Raw genomic sequence first — 18,749 nt, 5'->3', positions numbered from 1 at the left:
AGACTGTATCTTTGGCAGGTCACCATTTTTAGTGGAAAAGGTCCATATGCTCACACAAATATGCACACACATGCCACAGCGGTCTGAGATACTAGCTTCCCCCCAAAGATCCATAATTCTGTTCCTTCCCCGCAAAGGGCAAGGGGGTGCATTTGCTGCACATTGCTCCCCTGCAAGAAGAGGAGAGGTGGACTCTCCCACAGGGGTACCATGGGCAACCACATTGGGGCAATTTGCCCTATAGGAGAGAAGTTGAGATCAAACTATTTAAGACCACTGCACAAAATCCCCTCTTCTCATTGAAACGCCCCCACACACTTTTGCAGTGTGGGCTCTGCTAATTGCCTTCGTGAAGGGGACTGAGTAGAATGGTGAGAGTGGCACTATTTGGCCCACGTCACGTCTTTTTCGCCAACTTCGAACTGTTGGGTGTTGCCTGAATGGCTGGAGTTGTGTTTTGCCCAATTCAAAGTGCTGGTTTTGACCTAGAAAGCCTTAAACGGCTCAGGACCGCAAGACCTTAAGGGGCTGCCTCTTCCTGTCTGAAACCTGCAATCATCTTCTGAGGTCCTCCTTCGTGTGCTCCCTCCTCGAGAGGGCCAGAGGCTGGCAACATGAGAACAGGGCCTTCTCTGCAGTGGCTCCCTGTCTGTGGAATGTTCTCCCCAGGGAAGTTCGCCTGGCACCTTCATTATACACCTCTAGGCACCAGGAAAATATGTTCCTTTTTTACCAGGCCTTTGGTTGATCCAATTTACATCCTATGCCCTGTTTAAAAAAAATGTGTTTTTTGAGGGGGGCTATTGGAACCCAGGGGGCGCTGTGGGTTAAACCACAGAGTCTAGGGCTTGCTGATCAGAAGGTTGGCGGTTTGAATCCCTGCGACGGGGTGAGCTCCCGTTGCTCGGTCCCAGCTCTTGCCCACCTAGCAGTTCGAAAGCACGTCAAAGTGCAAGTGGATAAATAGGGACCGCTCCGGCGGGAAGGTAAACGGCGTTTCCGTGTGCTGCTCTGGTTTGCCAGAAGCAGCTTTGTCATGCTGGCCACATGACCCGGAAGCTGTCTGCGGACAAACGCCAGCTCCCTTGGCCTATAGAGCGAGATGAGCGCTGCAACCCCAGAGTCGGACACGACTGGACCTGATGGTCAGGGGCCCCTTAACCCTTTACCTTTATTGGGTTGTTGTTTTTATTTTCCAGGTTATTTTGTGGTTTTATATTTTGATTTTATTCTGAGAAATGCCCTGAGACCACTGGGTATAGGGTAGTATGTTAATAATAATAATAATAATAATAATAATAATAATAATAATAATGGCTAATTGGCATTTGGTCCAGGTGAATTAGTAGATTTTGGAAAATATCCAACCAATAACAGAGCCAGACTGGTATTTGGGTCTGTCAGGCGCATCAGGGTGAATGTTGGCCAATGGGGCCAATGTGCGCATGTCAGGTTCATATATCCAAGGAGCACACTGTGAGGGGGGAGGAGAGTTTCCTTGGTACTTGTTGTGTAAACCTAGCATGCAGCTAGCAGTTAGCTCATGAGATGGGAGTGTTGGAATCCTCCCGTCAGTCCCCCTCCTTGGTTTTGATTACTTTGGTAGAATTATTCTGATTGCATACCCTCCAACATTTCTCCGGTGAAAATAGGGATGTCCTATTCCATCATCATCATTTTTTTATTTATACCCTGCCCATCAGACTGGGTTGCTCCAAGCACTCTGGGCAGCTTCCAACATATACACTAGCATAATAAAACTTCCCTGTACAGGGCAGCCTTCAGATGTCTTCTAAAGGTTGTATAGTTGTGTCTTCTTGGCTCAGGGGGTCACATAACTCCATACCCTCTAACATTTCTTCCATGAAAATGTTGTTGTTGTTGTTGTTTAGTCGTTTAGTGGTGTCCGACACTTCGTGACCCCATGGACCAGAGCACGCCAGGCACTCCTGTCTTCCACTGCCTCCCGCAGTTTGGTCAAACTCATGTTCGTAGCTTCGAGAACACTATCCAACCATCTCGTCCTCTGTCATCCCCTTCTCCTAGTGCCCTCAATCTTTCCCAACATCAGGGTGTTTTCCAGGGAGTCTTCTCATGAGGTGGCCAAAGTATTGGAGCCTCAGCTTCACGATCTGTCCTTCCAGTGATCACTCAGGGCTGATCTCCTTCAGAATGGATAGGTTTGATCTTCTTGCAGTCCATGGGACTCTCAACAGTCTCCTCCAGCACCATAATTCAAAAGCATCCATTCTTCGGCGATCAGCCTTCTTTATGGTCCAGCTCTCACTTCCATGCATCACTACTGGGAAAACCATAGCTTTAACTATACGGACCTTTGTCGGCAAGGTGGTGTCTCTGCTTTTTAAGATGCTGTCTAGGTTTGTCATTGCTTTTCTCCCAAGAAGCAGGCGCCTTTTAATTTCATGACTGCTGTCACCATCTGCAGTGATTAAGGAGCCTAAGAAAGTAAAATCTCTCACTGCCTCTATTTCTTCCCCTTCTAGAGATATCATAAGGGAAAGTGGGACATTCCAGGATCAAATCAGAAACTGGGACTGCTCCTGTAAATCCAGGACTGTCCCTGGAAAACAGGGACACTTGGAGGGTCTGTACATTGCAGATTCTATAGTTATATTTTAATAAATATAACCTGTTTCTTGTCTCAAGTCTTCTTGGGTGTGTTGGGCAAATGGGTAATCTTGATAACATAGTGCTACAAAGGTGTTATATTGAAAAGACCTCATTTTAATGAGATATTTCCACTTCTTCAGGCAGGTAGTATTACTGAAAAGCTCTTACGTTATACGACATTTCTTTTTTCTTTTTTGCTATGCAATGTGTTGGGGCTCTGGAGCAAACACACCAACACACCCAATAGAAAATAGCAAGAGAGGCAGAGGACAAAAGCAGAAACCTTTCTTGCATCTCGTATTCAAGCAGCAATTAGCTACCAATTAGTCAAAGCTGGCAGGCTGCGTTGAAGAGTCTAAAGACCAAGAAAAGATGTCAGGCAGAAATGGTAATCATTAAGGGGGGGGAAATAAGACACAAGTAGGGAAGCTTTTCTTCCCCCTTAAGTTATTGCTAACTTTTTCACACAGTATTGATTTATTCAGCTCTTTTAGCTTCTATGCAGCAGCAAGAAACCATGGCTATTGGAAATTTGGAAGAGTTTTGAGTCAAGGACAGGTTGATAATCCTCCAAAATTTAACAGGCCTCCCCAGCCCCCAGAAAATCGCCCATCATTATAGGTTTCCTTTACTTCAGGCAAAAGAGCAGGATGGTTTCTGTGTGTGTGTGTGTGTGTGTGTGTGTGAGAGAGAGAGAGAGAGAGAGAGAGAGAGAGAGAGAGAGAGAGAGAGAGAGAGAGAGAGAGAGAGAGTGCTTGCCATGCTTTTGGGCATAAGGAAGGATCTGACAAAGAGATTTTTATCTTTCATTTTTTAAAGGCAGTCAGCAGTTGTTAAGGCCAAAGACTTGATTGCCTTATCTCTCACTTCACAAGTGTCAGATGGCCTAGCTGTTAGGAGAATTAAATCGTGTCATTAAACTGCTCAAAATTCCATAGAAGTTTTCAGGATAAATTTTGGGTTGAACCTTCGCGACTTCCCCTCCCCGTTCCTCCTCCTGGGTAAGCCTTCAATTTTTGTACGTGATTTATGACATATACAAAGACACTATTACTAGTCCCTGCTCCAGGCTTTACTATTCCCAAAATGTAAAATGATTGCCTCCCTATAAAAAATAAAACCTCTCTCCATGGCAGAACCATGTAAATATTAGCTTTCATCACCATGTGACTTAGTTCCTGTGAACTCATCTTGATATTAAAAAAAAAGATGTGATTTATTCATTGCTACTGTTCATGCAAACAAATATTATACAGGTTCTGCTCCATAGTCAAGGCACTGGGATGAAAACCGAAAATAATGTTTGTTCAAATAATTTAGCCATTGAAACAGAAATGAAAGCCTAACATCTTAGAGTGCTGGTACCCAAAATCTTTTTGCTTGAAAAACCTACTGGTGGGGGAGGGGTAAAGGAGGGACTGTTTTTGAAAATACAAAGGAGGAATTTTAAATCTCTCTGTGCAATTTCTAAGTACAGTGGTACCTCGGTTTATGAACACAATTGGTTCCGGAAGTCTGTTCATAAACTGAAGCGTTCATAAACTGAAGCGAACTTTCCCATTGAAAGTAATGGAAAGTGGATTAATCCGTTCCAGACGGTCCGCAGAGTACTTAAACTGAAGCGTTCATAAACTGAAGCATGGGTGTAATTGGTTCCGGAAGTCTGTTCATAAACTGAAGCGTTCATAAACTGAAGCGAACTTTCCCATTGAAAGTAATGGAAAATGAATTCCAGCTGGGTCCACGGTGTTCATAAACCGAAAATTCATAAACCGAGGTGTTCATAAACCGAGGTTCCACTGTACTTCAAATGCTGACTTGCACCTCCCCTTTAAAGTTAATGGCCAAGCATTTGCATGTTCAGACCCAGAGGACTTAAATAAAAAAAAAATTGACTCAAATTATAGTTTTGGTTTTTGGCAGAATTTAGACCACAACTTTATTGATTACAGGAAAGTGAGTGGTTGCATAGGCTCTGGTTCGACTAGCTCCCTACACCTTGCAGGTAGCGCTGACCCAGAGCTCCATCATAGGTCAGCCAAGGATGAACACCTGAGGCAAGTGAAAAGCCTGGGAACAGACTATGTCCACTCCCCAGATGCCCCCCTGGACTCAGGCACGGGCACAACCCCCTCTCAGGGGTTGACCAAACCAAGTTGAGCCCCTGGATTCCTTCAACGGAATGCCCTTCATATAGGGATGGTGAGAGCGTTCTCCCATCCCTATCACCTGAACCAGTGCCTATCCGCAACCTTACAAGTTGTGACGATTTGCTATGCGGCAGATGAAACCTAAATGGCAACAGCCAATCAGCCCAAGTGGGGGAAATTGCTGCCGTGCCCCTGTCCCCAACGAAAGACGACACACAACAGCATTGCAAGGTCAATTGCAAAATGTGCTAATATTAGGGAGAGGTGGGCGGGTGTTCCGATGCACGAGCTGAAAGAGGAATCTCTGGGACATGTGCATGGGTTTATATAGGTCCCTCGATCCATTTAGACTGCAACCTTTGGCCAGATCCAGGTCTCACCACAACACGTGCCCTCTTTTAGGGAGGACACGATTTTTGCAGGGTGACCCACACACCTTGTACTTTTGGCTGAAGGCCACCTGAGCAGGGGAGAAAGGACACAATGGTGTGTTTGGCTGATGTCAGATCATTTCAACAGATACAGCATGCCCCCCCCCCAACAGTCTGAGTCACATGCTTATGAACTGACGCTATCATCTCTTAAGAACACCATGATCTGGCATTTATCTAGGTGCATTTCCCTAAGACAAAAAAAGGGATAAAAAAATAGCTTTGAAATGTAGCTGGTCTTTCTCTAAAAAACCCTTTTTATCCTTGTTTTAATATGTAAACAGAAATTGCTTTTTGAAAGAAATATAATGGGCATGGATCGGCTCTTTCACTTGCCAATAAGCCACTAGAGTCTCTAAATCACTAACAGGCTTTTAATAATGAACAAATGCTTATTTACAATATATCATTTGTGACAGCTGCTCAGCAGCGGTCCATGTTGCATTGCCAACTCAATAACCTGCCATTTTAGATGCCTCTCATTCGCATTATTAGCCATTGATAGGAAACAGCTATCTCACTAGCTGTGTACCATTTAATGTTCCCTAAAGGCTTCCACGTACCACTCTTATCTCAAGGCAACTGAAAATTATGCTTATTGTTGTTTAGGATCAGACTCTACTTCATTATATACAGAATATAGAAATTCAATATTCATTTGAAAGGTCAGGCTACAAGAACTCAGACAATGTTAAATATCTGCCCATCTGCTTGAAAAGTCCTACTGTTTGTCACATAGTCCAGCAGAGGCTGCTATCTAGCCTACAGTAATGCTTCCACAAGCCCCATTGGTTTTCAGATATCTATAGATTTAAAAGGGTGGGCCACCCATTTATCTTCTTTGAGGGAGCACAGTAGACTAAGGGTCAGTGGAACATATAATCATACAGCTGGAAGGTACATTGGAGAAGTTACCTAGTCAAACTCACTGTTCAATATAAGATCTACAGTAATAATAATAATAATAATAATAATAATAATAATAATAATAATAATAATTTATTATTTATACCCCGCCTATCTGGCGGGGTTTCTCCAGCCACTCTGGGCGGCTTCCAACAGAAATATTAAAATACACTAATTTCTTAAAGATTAAAAGCTTCCCTAAACAGGGCTGCCTTCAGATGTCCTCTAAAAGTCTGGTAGTTGTTTTTCTCTTTGACATCTGGTGGGAGGGTGTTCCACAGGGCAGGTGCCACTACCGAGAAGGCCCTCTGCCTGGTTCCCTGTAGCTTTGCTTCTCGCAGTGAGGGAACCGCCAGAAGGACCTCGACACTGGACTTCAGTTTCCAAGCAGAGCGATGGAGGTGGAGACGCGCCTTCAGGTATAAGGTACAGTGAAGGATGCATTTGTATAAACACAGAAAATGTGAACTAAATTGTCTTACATGCCCATAGACAACTGACAGGTGTAGTTGGAAGTCCTTTTCGCTTATTTCTTTTTCTTTCTTTCTTTCTTTCTTTCTTTCTTTCTTTGCATAATTTTTATTAAATTTTCTGTTTTACATTTCGGAACATTCATTTAAACAACCATAAAAGATCAGCGACTTCCCTTCTTCTCTTTCCATGGTTCATTTTGCATAGCATAAATCCCTGCATATTTTATATGAACTAAACCAGGCATCCCCAAACTTCGGCCCTCCAGATGTTTTGGACTGCAATTCCCATCATCCCTGACCACTGGTCCTGTTAGCTAGGGATCATGGGAGTTGTAGGCCAAAACATCTGGAGGGCCGCAGTTTGGGGATGCCTGAACTAAACCATTCACTATTCCATTATTACATCCATCAAAATTTATTCACACTGTTGAATTTATCTTAATGCTGCCCACGTTTTCAAATGTACACAATTTCACCCTCATATTCAGTGGACATTTCCCAATCTTCTTTAAACGTATGTTCTTCTTGTTCTCTTATTCTATATGTTAGGTCCGCAAGCTGTGCATATTCTATCAGTTTAAGTGCCCATTCTTCTTTAGTTGGGACTTTGCTCGTTTTCCATTTTTGGGCTAACAAAACACGGGCTGCAGTAGTGGCATAAATCAATAACCTTTTTTGGCACTCCCAGGTGCCACTTACTTCTTTTTCCTTCTTTTAAAAATTCCTTTATTATTATTTTTATTCCTTCAATATTTCTACCCCCTTGTTATTTTTTTTAATTTTCCTTTTTCGCTTTGTTTTTTGCTTCTGCTTTGCTCTGTTTCTCTCTCTCTTTCTCTCTCTGTTTGTGTGTGTGTGTGTGTGTGTTTTGTTATCATCTACTCAGGGTTCATGAGGGTTTTGAATACAGATGAAGGTGACCAATGTTTGGTGAAAGACCCTGTGTGAGAGGCAGCGAAGGGAGGATCTCCCAGGGTGGGAGGCTGGGAGAAGAAAGGGGCAGGAGAAGAAAAGAGGAAAGCAAGTCTTCAGCCACCGGCTATGTCTATGTCTCATCCAGGAAGTATAGCCAGAGACATTTTGGCAAATTTAAAAAATCCACCCAGACAGAAATTTTACCCCTGAAAAAGAGGACATGTCCTGGAAAAAGAGGATACATGGGAACCCTACTAAGTGACCTACGTTTACCTAGTAATCCACCAGGGCAGTCCTAATTTTACCGTGGTGGGTTAAACTACAGAGTCCAGGGACCTGCTGATCAGAAGGTCGGCGGTTCGAATCCCTGCGACGGGGTGAGCTCCCGTTGCTCGGTTCCAGCTCTTTGAAGTGGCAAAACCAGCTCAGTAGCTGGATTGAAATGAGTTTAAATAATTGGTTGCCTCCAATCATGTCTGATCAGGGGATGCGGGTGGCGCTGTGGTCTAAACCACTGAGCCCAGGGCCTGCTGATCGGAAGGCTGGCGGTTTGAATCCCCATGATGGGGTGAGCTCCCGATGCTCAGTTCCAGCTCCTGCCAACCTAGCAGTTCGAAAGCACGTCAAAGTGCAAGTAGATAAATAGGAACCGCTACAGCGGGAAGGTAAACAGTGTTTCCGTGCACTGCTCTGGTTCTCCAGAAGCGGCTTTGTCATGCTGGCCACATGACCCGGAAGCTGTACACTGGCTCCCTCGGCCAGTAAAGCGAGATGAGCGCTGCAACCCCAGAATCGTCCGCGACTGGACCTAACGGTCAGGGGTCCCTTTACCTTTAAAATATTGTGATGTTGCCTGATGTAGTTTCTTGAACACACCTTGTCTAGGATGAAGCTCAGCTGAATGGTTAAAACACAAATTGCTGACTGGCTCAGTCACAGAATTCATGTATATTCTAAGCTTTGATGTGAAATAACAATCCTCGAGGCTAGATTTCTGCACATCAGAGGATGGGGTGTAACCTCTGCAGTTAATAAGAAGCCCACACTGACAGCAATTGATGCAGTTCAGCTATTTATAAGTATGGATAAAGCTCAAAGGATAATGGTGTTTGGTACATATATTTGCTTTTCCATAATCTTACTGAATCAATTTATTTTTCACTCTTCATCATCCACCATCATTATAGCTTACATTACCCCGAAAAAACATGAAATCCATATGCATCCAATATGATAGTTGCAATAGGAAAACATGCCACGAAATATATGATATCCATTATAGCAAAGATATATTTGATTTAGTGGCAGACTGACAAAGGGAAGCAAAATAATATTAGCCTCTCTATAGGCAACCATTTGTTTGCATTTTGCAGGCTTTTCCCTCTACTCCATTACTGATGAAAGTCTGTTGCGTCAATAGTAAAAAAAAAAAAAAATGCTTAAATTCTGACATATATAGTCAACGTGCCACAGAAACATAGCTTGGACAACCAGTGTTTTCAAACAAACAAAATCTGGGCACTCGTCATGTAAGCTGTTTTTTTTATTGTATTTGAGCTGCTAATTGACTGCATTTCACACTGCCAAAAAAACCGAATGTTTATTGTTTCTGTATATGCTTTTAATTATTACCTTTTACCCTAGTGTTTTATTCTTAGCCCTGTAAGCCTCCCTGGGAAATGTGTTGATGTGAGGCAATATAAATCTGATAATAAGATCCATCTCTAGCCAAGCTTAATAATGATGATGATGATGATGATGATGATAACAACAACAACAACAACAACAACAACAACAACAACAACAACATCTGGCCAGGTTCCCCCAGCCACTCCGGGCGGCTTCCAACAAAATATTAAAATACAGAAATCCATCAAAGCTTCCCTAAACAGGGCTGCCTTGAGATGCCTTCTAAAGGTCTGGTAATTGTTGTTCTCTTTGACCTCTGGTGGGAGGGCATTCCACAGGATGGGTGCCACTACCGAGAAGGCCCTCTGCCTGGTTCCCTGTAACTTGGCTTCTCGTAGCGAGGGAACCGCCAGAAGGCCCTCGGTGCTGGACCTCAGTGTTCGGGCAGAACGATGAGGGTGGAGACGCTCCTTCAGGTATACTGGACCGAGGCCATTTAGGGCTTTAAAGGTCAGCACCAACACTTTGAATTGTGCTCGGAAACGATCCCATTGATTGCAACACTGTTCAGATAGACTGCATCAGCACTTGGAGGTGCATTCAAGTTCCCTGGCAATTGCAAATTCCAGTCGGCCACCTATGGAGATTCCCCACACCATTCCAAATTCTCTATGTTTCCTGTTACGCACACACAAGGCAAAAGACTCACAGAGAGTGGAGGGGAAAGACAAAGCAAGGAGTTTGTTTTGTTTCTCTTGCTCACCTTTGTAATACATTTTTCAGCCAGACATTCGCAACTTTCCATAAACATTCGTCTTCGAGCAAAGACCAAGGCTGGAAATTTTCATCCTCCCAGGTGGAAACTTCAGAAAGATTTAAGAGCAACCTCTTTGCCAAGGCATCCCTAAACTGCTTATTACAGGAAGCTGGGGTTGAACGACATGGAATGATGGATCATTCCATTACTGCCCTGTGACTTCTCATTCATTTCTTCCGAAGCCTCCGGTTCTGGCCACTGTCAGAGGTGGAAATCTGGGCTCGGCGGACCATAGGGCTGACCCAGAGTGGCAGCTCTTTGGTTATCATCTTAATCGATCTGATACAGAGAGCTAAACTGCACACTTAGCGTAGTTTAATGGGCAATATTGCCATTCACTTCCATGAAGCTAGGTTTCCACTCCAGAAATTAACTGCAGTCTTAACTGCACTTGCCTCCGGCACTCTGCCATTTAAGGTAAAGACGACCAGAAAGCAAAGGAACTATGAATGGTCACTGCTACAAGTTGCTGTGGAAGCTGGCACACACTGAAGAAACAAGATTGTCATAACTCCCTGTAATATTGTGTCCAACTCTTTAAAGTGTTTGTGCTATGAATTACTCCGTACTGCCTTGAAATTTATTTAAAGGGGGAAGTTCCTGAGTAGATTTAGAAAGATTTAAAGGCTGCTTGGTTGCTTACACAGGAAAAGAAAGCAACCAGTCCCCACAAGGGATTTTGCTTTCTGAAGCAAAGCAGCAGATTTACAAAAAAACGTGACACATGGCAGTTCTAGCAGATTTCCTGACCTATTATGGGGCACCATGAAGATGCAAAGAATGAGCTTTCAAGAAACTCTTTCCAATCAGCAGGTGGAGCGAGCATAATCTATGCTGTCTCCTCTCTCTTCTGATACAGCCAAAGATATACAGTGGGGTATTGCTGGAAGAAATATCAACAACCTCAGATAGGCAGATGACACAACCTTGATGGCAGAAAGTGAGGAGGAATTAAAGAACCTTTTAATGAGGGTGAAAGAGGAGAGCGCAAAATATGGTCTGAAGCTCAACATCAAAAAAACCAAGATCATGGCCACTGATCCCTTCACCTCCTGGAAAATAGAAGGGGAAGAAATGGAGGCAGTGAGAGATTTTACTTTCTTGGGCTCCTTGATCACTGTAGATGGTGACAGCAGTCACGAAATTAAAAGACGCCTGCTTCTTGGGAGAAAAGCAATGACAAACCTAGACAGCATCTTAAAAAGCAGAGACATTACCTTGCTGACAAAGGTCCCTATAGTTAAAGCTATGGTTTTCCCAGTAGTGATGTATGGAAGTGAGAGCTGGACCATAAAGAAGGCTGATCACCGAAGAATTGATGCTTTTGAATTATGGTGCTGGAGGAGACTCTTGAGAGTCCCATGGACTGCAAGAAGATCAAACCTATCCAGCCCTGAGTGCTCACTGGAAGGACAGATCCTGAAGCTGAGGCTCCAATATTTTGGCCACCTCATGAGAAGAGAAGACTCCCTGGAAAAGACCCTGATGTTGGGAAAGATTGAGGGCACAAGGAGAAGGGGACGACAGAGGACGAGATGGTTGGACAGTGTTCTCGAAGCTACGAACATGAGTTTGACCAAACTGCAGGAGGCAGTGGAAGACAGGAGTGCCTGGCGTGCTCTGGTTCATGGGGTCACGAAGAGTCGGACACAACTAAACGACTAAACAACAACAACAATTTCACATCTGGCAACCAATGCGCTCCTTTGGTTTTGAATAGTATGAGTACAGTGGAACCTCGAGTTGCGGACATAATTCGTCCTGGAGGCACGTCCACAACTCGAAGCGTTTGCATCCAGAAGTGCCGCATCTGCGCACGCGGCACGATTTTAGCACTTCTGCGCATGCGCGAGCGGCAAAACCCGGAAGTAACTGCTCTGGTACTTCTGGGTTGCCACGGGACGCAACTTGAAAAGATATAACCTGAAGAGGACGCAACATGAGGTATGAATGTATAGAAAGCTAGCAACACAAATTTTTATGGCCCTCTAGTGACTATGGTGGCTCATTTACAATAAGTATTTAGCATTAAACTCTGGAAACGAAGACTTGATTCTGACCACACTAGCATAGGAGGCTTAGTTTGGTCAGAATTGAGTACAGTGAACACTCGAGTTGCAAACATGATCCATGCGGGAGTCTGCGCACACATGGGTCGCGCTTTGGTGTTTCGGTGCATGCGCAAAGCGCAATTTAGTGGTTCGGTGCATGCGCGAGCACCAAAACCCGGAAGGAACCCAAGGTATATACTTCCAGAATTAAAGCTAAATTCATTACTTCTGGTAATTAAGCCACTATAGTCATTAGAGGGCCATGAAAATAGCTTTCTAGACTCGTCTACCCATGTGCTATCTGAAACCCAAAAGGTGCATTGGTTACCAGACTGATTATTTTTTCCAGCTGTCTTTCCCCACTAATAGGCCCTCAAATACCAAACAACTGAACCAGAGCAGAATACAGTACTTGTTATGACTTTGTCTGTCTTGTTGGTTTATGCATGATTTGCCCCCTGCTTTTTTGCTGCATCTATCCCAGGAGGAATTATTCGTGCTCCCTGATCTATCCATACTGGGGAAGCTCAGGAGACATAGGTGCCCTTCAACATCTGCCGCCTGAGACAACCCCTTCACTTTTCCCGATGGTAGGGCCAACCCTGGACCCCCTCCTCTGCCATACTGGTACACTTAAGGGTCTGCATAATCAGTGGCACTTTCTTACATAGTCATCAACAGGCAACTGCATGAAGCCATTGTGATATTAATCTGGAACCACTTTGATGGTCATGTCCTCATTCTATCCATAATATCCATGATGGGAGCAGGTGGCGCTGTGATCTAAACCACTGAGCCTCTTGGGCTTGCTGATCGGTAGATCGGCGGTTCGAATCCCTGTGATGGGGTGAGCTCCTGTTGCTCTATCCCAGATTCTGCCAACCTAGCAGTTCAGAAGCACACCAGTGCAAGTAGATAAATAGGTACCGCTGTGGCGGGAAGGTAAATTGTGTTTCCATGTGCTCTGGTATCCATCATGTGCCAGAAGCGGTTTAGTCATTCTGGCCACATGACCTGGAAAGCTGTCTGTGGACAAACGCCAGCTCCCTTGGCCTGAAAAGCGAGATGAGTGCCACAACCCCATAGTCGCCTTTGACTGGACTTAACCGTCCAGGGGTCCTTTACCATGATGGGCATCAACCCAAGCCTACGAAGCATGGTCACATGATCTTTTCAGGAAGCTCCACCAGGATATGATCTTATATTTAAAGGAGCACCCCTGTACTATTGAGAGCACATGTGGTGCATTTATGAAATTTTAAAGAAAATAAAGAGACCTTGGCCACCAAATAAGAGATCCTAAGAACCACACCCTCTCCTTTCCATTGATTTTTTTTAAAAAAAAAGGAAAGAAAAGAAAAAGTGTTAGCCCCACTTGCCTTTTACAGAAGCATCTTTGCTTCTCTTCCCTATGCTTCTTGAAATAAAGGTCATTTGAAGTTTCAGAATAGCTTGAGCTTCCACAGATATTGAACACTGTATCACTTGAGCAGCCGTCTATTAAATGGCATGTGAAGCATGTAAAATCATCTTTTATTCAGCTTCTTTCTGATTGAGCAAGGCAATTAAGACGAGCTGGTTCCCTCTTCTGTGATTTGAAAATAGCCAACTTCTATTGTTTTTATTTTTAAAAAAATAAATAAATAAATAACCCCCTTCCTTCCAGAATATAGCTCTCCCTTATCAATTGCTCATTGCAACATTAGTAATTAGTATCTTCTCCACTCCATGAATTCAGAAATCATGGCAATAATCTGTTAGTAGGGTCCATAATAATGTAGACATCTTCCATTCTATGAGTTCCTCACCAATGCCTTGGAATGCCCCCCCCCCCCCGATGTGTGTTTACAGTGACACCAGCCTTTTGGTGTCCACACAGTATTTCATGAAAATGTGCATTAAAGCACCATAGCAAGTCACGGGCAATTTCACAATTCCTCTGACAGAAGTTGTGGGGTCTACAATGTAGATGCTTGTAGGTGAAGTTGGAGAGAGGTACTTCTTTGATAGTTATTTCCAAAAGCCTGTCTGCACTGCAGTGAAAGATGTGGCCTTTACAAAGAAGGGCTAAATATTTCTTGCCATCGCCATGTGCCAAGCATAACAGAGATAGCCGTAATTGATTGGACATTTTACAATTGGTATTCTTATAGCATTAGGTCTGTTATGCTAATGTGCTTCTGTCACAACCAGAGAAGGAATCCCTTTCTGTTTTCATTTCCATGGTCCCCCCCCCCCCGCAACCTTTTACTTAAACCACCTTTTGCAGTCGTTCCCTCCTGAAAAATACATCACCGGATTGTTCTTTCAAACCTCATTCATCATGTCCTTCCTTCCAAACTGTGCATTGTGTGTTATGTGGAAGGAAAGAAAAGAAATGAGGTGGTCTTGCCTCAAATTCATAGAAAATACATGAGCTACATTCTTGCGGCCATGTTTTGCCCTTCAACAAATATGGCGGAACACTGGCTGTTTCCAATACAGTGGTACCTCGGTTTATGAACACAATTGGTTCCGGAAGTCTGTTCATAAACTGAAGCGTTCATAAACTGAAGTGAACTTTCCCATTGAAAGTAATGGAAAGTGAATTAATCCGTTCCAGATGGGTCCGCGGCGTTCGTAAACCGAAAATTCATAAACCTAGGTGTTCATAAACCCGAGGTTCCACTGTAAAATGAAGCCTTGGATGCCGAGTCAATGTTTGGACTCAATGCCCCAAAATCTGTAGCAAAAAATGGGCCATCCTCAATCATACAAAGAGGGACCCCGTTCAAAATTTACCCAGTGCTTTTTTTCTGGGGCACCCTTTTTTTCTAGAAGAAAAGCACTGGTTTTACCTATTCTGTTTGTGTGATCTCATAGTCCTAGCTCCGTGCTTCTGCTGCAGATATGTAACTTCTTATCTCAGGGATATACACTGATTCTATTAGCGCAAAACCTGGGGCCTGACAATATTGTGCTGAAATGATAGTTCTGTTGTGAGGGAAGAGTTACCCACACAGATTTAATTAACAGCAGCAGCAGTGTGTTCACTGCTTTGGCACTGTGTGGTAAATTACTAATCAGAACTGCAGACACACTGGAGAGAACTGGATGGGAGCTATTTTATGCAGTGTGCAACAGAAATGAGCTACATTAACATCTTTTATATGTAATAACTTCAAAAATAGACTACGGCTATAAAGCCCAGCAGGCTAGCATCTAAATACTCACTATTACATGGGTGGCAACTGAATTCTTGAATTGCATTAATGATTACTACCTCTGCAATGGCTGGGCGAACTTTAGCAAATGTGATTCAGCCGATTTGGGACGCAGGCAGAGCTCATAGCCTTTGTTGTTTTTGTTGTTTAGTCATTTAGTCGTGTCCAACTCTTCGTGACCCCATGGACCAGAGCACGACAGGCACTCCTGTCTTCCACAGCCTCCCACAGTTTGGTCAGACTCGTGTTGGTAGCTTCGAAAACACTGTCCAACCATCTCATCCTCTGTCGTCCCCTTCTCCTAGTGCCCTCAATCTTTCCCAACATCGGGGTCTTTTCCAGGGAGTCTTCTCTTCTCATGGGGTGGCCAAAGTCTTGCAGCTTTTGTAGTCTAAATTAAAGACAGCAGCCTGACTAAATTAAAATTTTAGGTCGAATCCATTCTGTCAAAGGGGATAGCTAAAAACATCATGGTGTAACATGTGATAACTGCTCGGAAAGGCTATGTGTTTTGTCATTACTTTGTATCATGTTCACAATAATGTCATGAGAGTCAGTGTGGTGTAGTGATTAAGAGTGGTAGACTCGTAATCTGGGGAACCGGGTTCGTGTCTCCGCTCCTCCACATGCAGCTGCTGGGTGACCTTGGGCTAGTCACACTTCTTTGAAGTCCCTCAGCCCCACACACCTCACAGAGTGTTTGTTGTGAGGGAAGAAGAGAAAGGAGAATGTTAGCCGCTTTGAGACTCCTCTGCTGTTAAAATCCAGATCCCTTTTTGTTGTTGTTGTTGCTGGTAGCCAGAGATTGGTTTTTTAACCCGTTCTGTGCTGGTTTTTTTGGCGCTTTGGCAGACTATGTCGGTGCTGCATGTTAGTTCCAGCGAAGGTATTATTTGTCATTTATTTCTGTTCTCTTTCCCCCAAAAAAGCACATGAGCTTTGGGGCATCCCCCCCAAAAGCAAAGCAACTTTTGCACACACGCCCCAAAAAACCTCCAAAACTTTGGTCAGCAGCTCCCCCCCAAAAGCTCAGCAACTCTGGGAACTTTGTGATAAATAAGGGGGTTTTGGTTTGGTTTGGTTAAATAATTAGGTTTTTGGTTTATTAAATACAGTTATATATTACAATTATACATTTTTGTTATTTAAACTATAAATATCGTGAAATTATGGTTTTTTTTCTCGAAGTGACACACCACCCGAGTTATGCTCGGTTTTTTGGGGAATTTTCACACAAGCTCAAAAGATTCCCCATCACTGGACTAGATAATCTTCAGGGTCCCTTCCAGCTCTACAATTCTATGACTCTATAGAAGAAGTTCAGAAAAGGGTGGATTTCAAAGGTTAGCTGCACTTCAGTTTGTGTATTTTTTGGGGGGGGTGAACAAGGTAGGTTCACATTAAGCTTATAACTGAAGTGGATTTCTCCCCTATCGTGTCCCAGCCCTACTTGGAAATACCGGGGTGGAGCCTGGGGGCTTTTGCATGGAAAATAGCAGTTGCCCCTTGAAGCCTCACGTTGCCCTTATTAGAAAAGCCATAACCAGAGTGTTAGATGTGATGTCTGAAAGCATGTCGAGATCTCATTTATAAGCTGTCAGGCTGTTCAGCAAAGCATTGCTACTTCTGCCAAAGTGCATGCTGACGGTGTAAGAGATTTACATCCTTTGGGGATTCGAACTCACATCAGAACTTGGTCAGGGGACCGGACTTACAATGGAATGCCCCAGTGCATTAAACATTTTTAGAAAAAGTACCAAAGCAACAACAACAACAACAAAAACAAAAAACCCAAAAAACCAATCTGCACAGGAAAAACATACATTTTGCTCCAAACTTCAAGACCAACCTTTCCTGTCACAATAATCCTTAATGGTGCCACTTTGAGGAATGCTAGCATTCAGATGAACAAAGGGGCTGGAGCACTCTCTGAGTACCTAAAGACATGTCTTGGCTTCCCCCACATTCCTTTCCCCCCTAGAAACAACCCATCATTTTCAAAAGATGACTTCGTCTTAACTGCATCCAGCATTGTAGTGTAAACAAAAATAGAATAAAATACAGCTTTGAGGAATGCAGGAGAAAGCAGTTTGTTTGGAACCCACACATTCCTTTGATAGAGTGCTTGTTAACATGGGAAGCGATAAAAAAGAAAAACATACAGATTTTTTGTGTGAATCTAAAAAAAGAAGAAGTCTCATTCTCTCTTAAACGTGGAACTGTAATGACACTGTATCCTTGAGCTCTTTTTGTTATTTTTCAGAATGGGTTTTAAAACATACACATTTTTTTCCCTTTCTGCTTTTCTTATACTTCTTCCCTTCCCATACCTTCCAACTTTCTCTGATGAAAATAGGGATGACCCATTCCATAATGATAATTTTACTATTTATACCACACACATCTCGCTGGGTTGCTCTGGGCAGCTTCCAACATATAGAAAAACATAATAAAACATTAAACGTGGTTTTTTTGTTTTAAAAAAAGTTCCCTATGCAGGATTGCCTTCAGACGGCTCGGTGGTCAGATATCTCTATGCCCTCCAACATTTCTCCAATAAAAATAGGGGCATCCTAAGGAAAAGCCAGTCATTCCGGGATCAAATCTGAAGCCGGGAATGCTTCTCTAAATCATGGAAATTAGGGACACTTGGAGGGTCTGCCCTTCCACATTCGGTTTTAAACACTGGCACTTTTAGTGACAACTAGAGATACTTGAAACAGATTTCCAGAATGCAAATAAGATGCCACCCCATCTTCTCTTTTAGATGGATGTAAAACCATCCTAATGTTTTTGTAATGGATTGAAAACTATACAGAGCAGGGTAACACCAGTCTTGTAAAAAGTCACTTGGAGCAGGTTGCAGGATAGACAGTTCCCATCTCCTCCTCCTCCTCCAGCAATTTAGGTCCCGGAGGAAGAGGAAGTAGCCTATCTAAGTGCCGGTCTACTTCTGCAGTGCCTTCCTGTTGCTTTCCTCTATTAGCTCCACAAACAGCTCTGTTCTGAGCAAGGCTTAAAGATAGAAATAGTTACCCAGTATTATTCTTCTAGAAAAAGAAAAAGAGGAACCAGAGACCAAATAGCAAACATGCACTGGATTATGGAGAAAGCTAGAGAGTTCCAGAAAAACATCTACTTCTGCTTCATTGACTACGCAAAAGCCTTTGACTGTGTCGACCACAAGAAACTATGGCAAGTTCTTAAAGAAATGGGAGTGCGTGATCACCTCATCTGTCTCCTGAGAAATCTCTATGTGGGACAAGAAGCTACAGTTAGAACTGGATATGGAACAACTGATTGGTTCAAAATTGGGAAAGGAGTACGACAAGGTTGTATATTGTCTCCCTGCTTATTTAACTTATATGCAGAATTCATCATGTGAAAGGCTAGACTAGATGAATCCCAAACCGGAATTAAGATTGCCGGAAGAAATATCAACAACCTCAGATATGCAGATGACACAACCTAGATGGCAGAAAGCGAGGAGGAATTAAAGAACCTTTTAATGAGGGTGAAAGAGGAGAACGCAAAATATGGTCT

The sequence above is a fragment of the Zootoca vivipara genome, chromosome 9 (assembly GCF_965207765.1).
Source record: "Zootoca vivipara chromosome 9, rZooViv2.hap1.1, whole genome shotgun sequence".
Taxonomy (NCBI): domain Eukaryota; kingdom Metazoa; phylum Chordata; class Lepidosauria; order Squamata; family Lacertidae; genus Zootoca; species Zootoca vivipara.
This window is presented reverse-complemented; position numbering follows the sequence as displayed.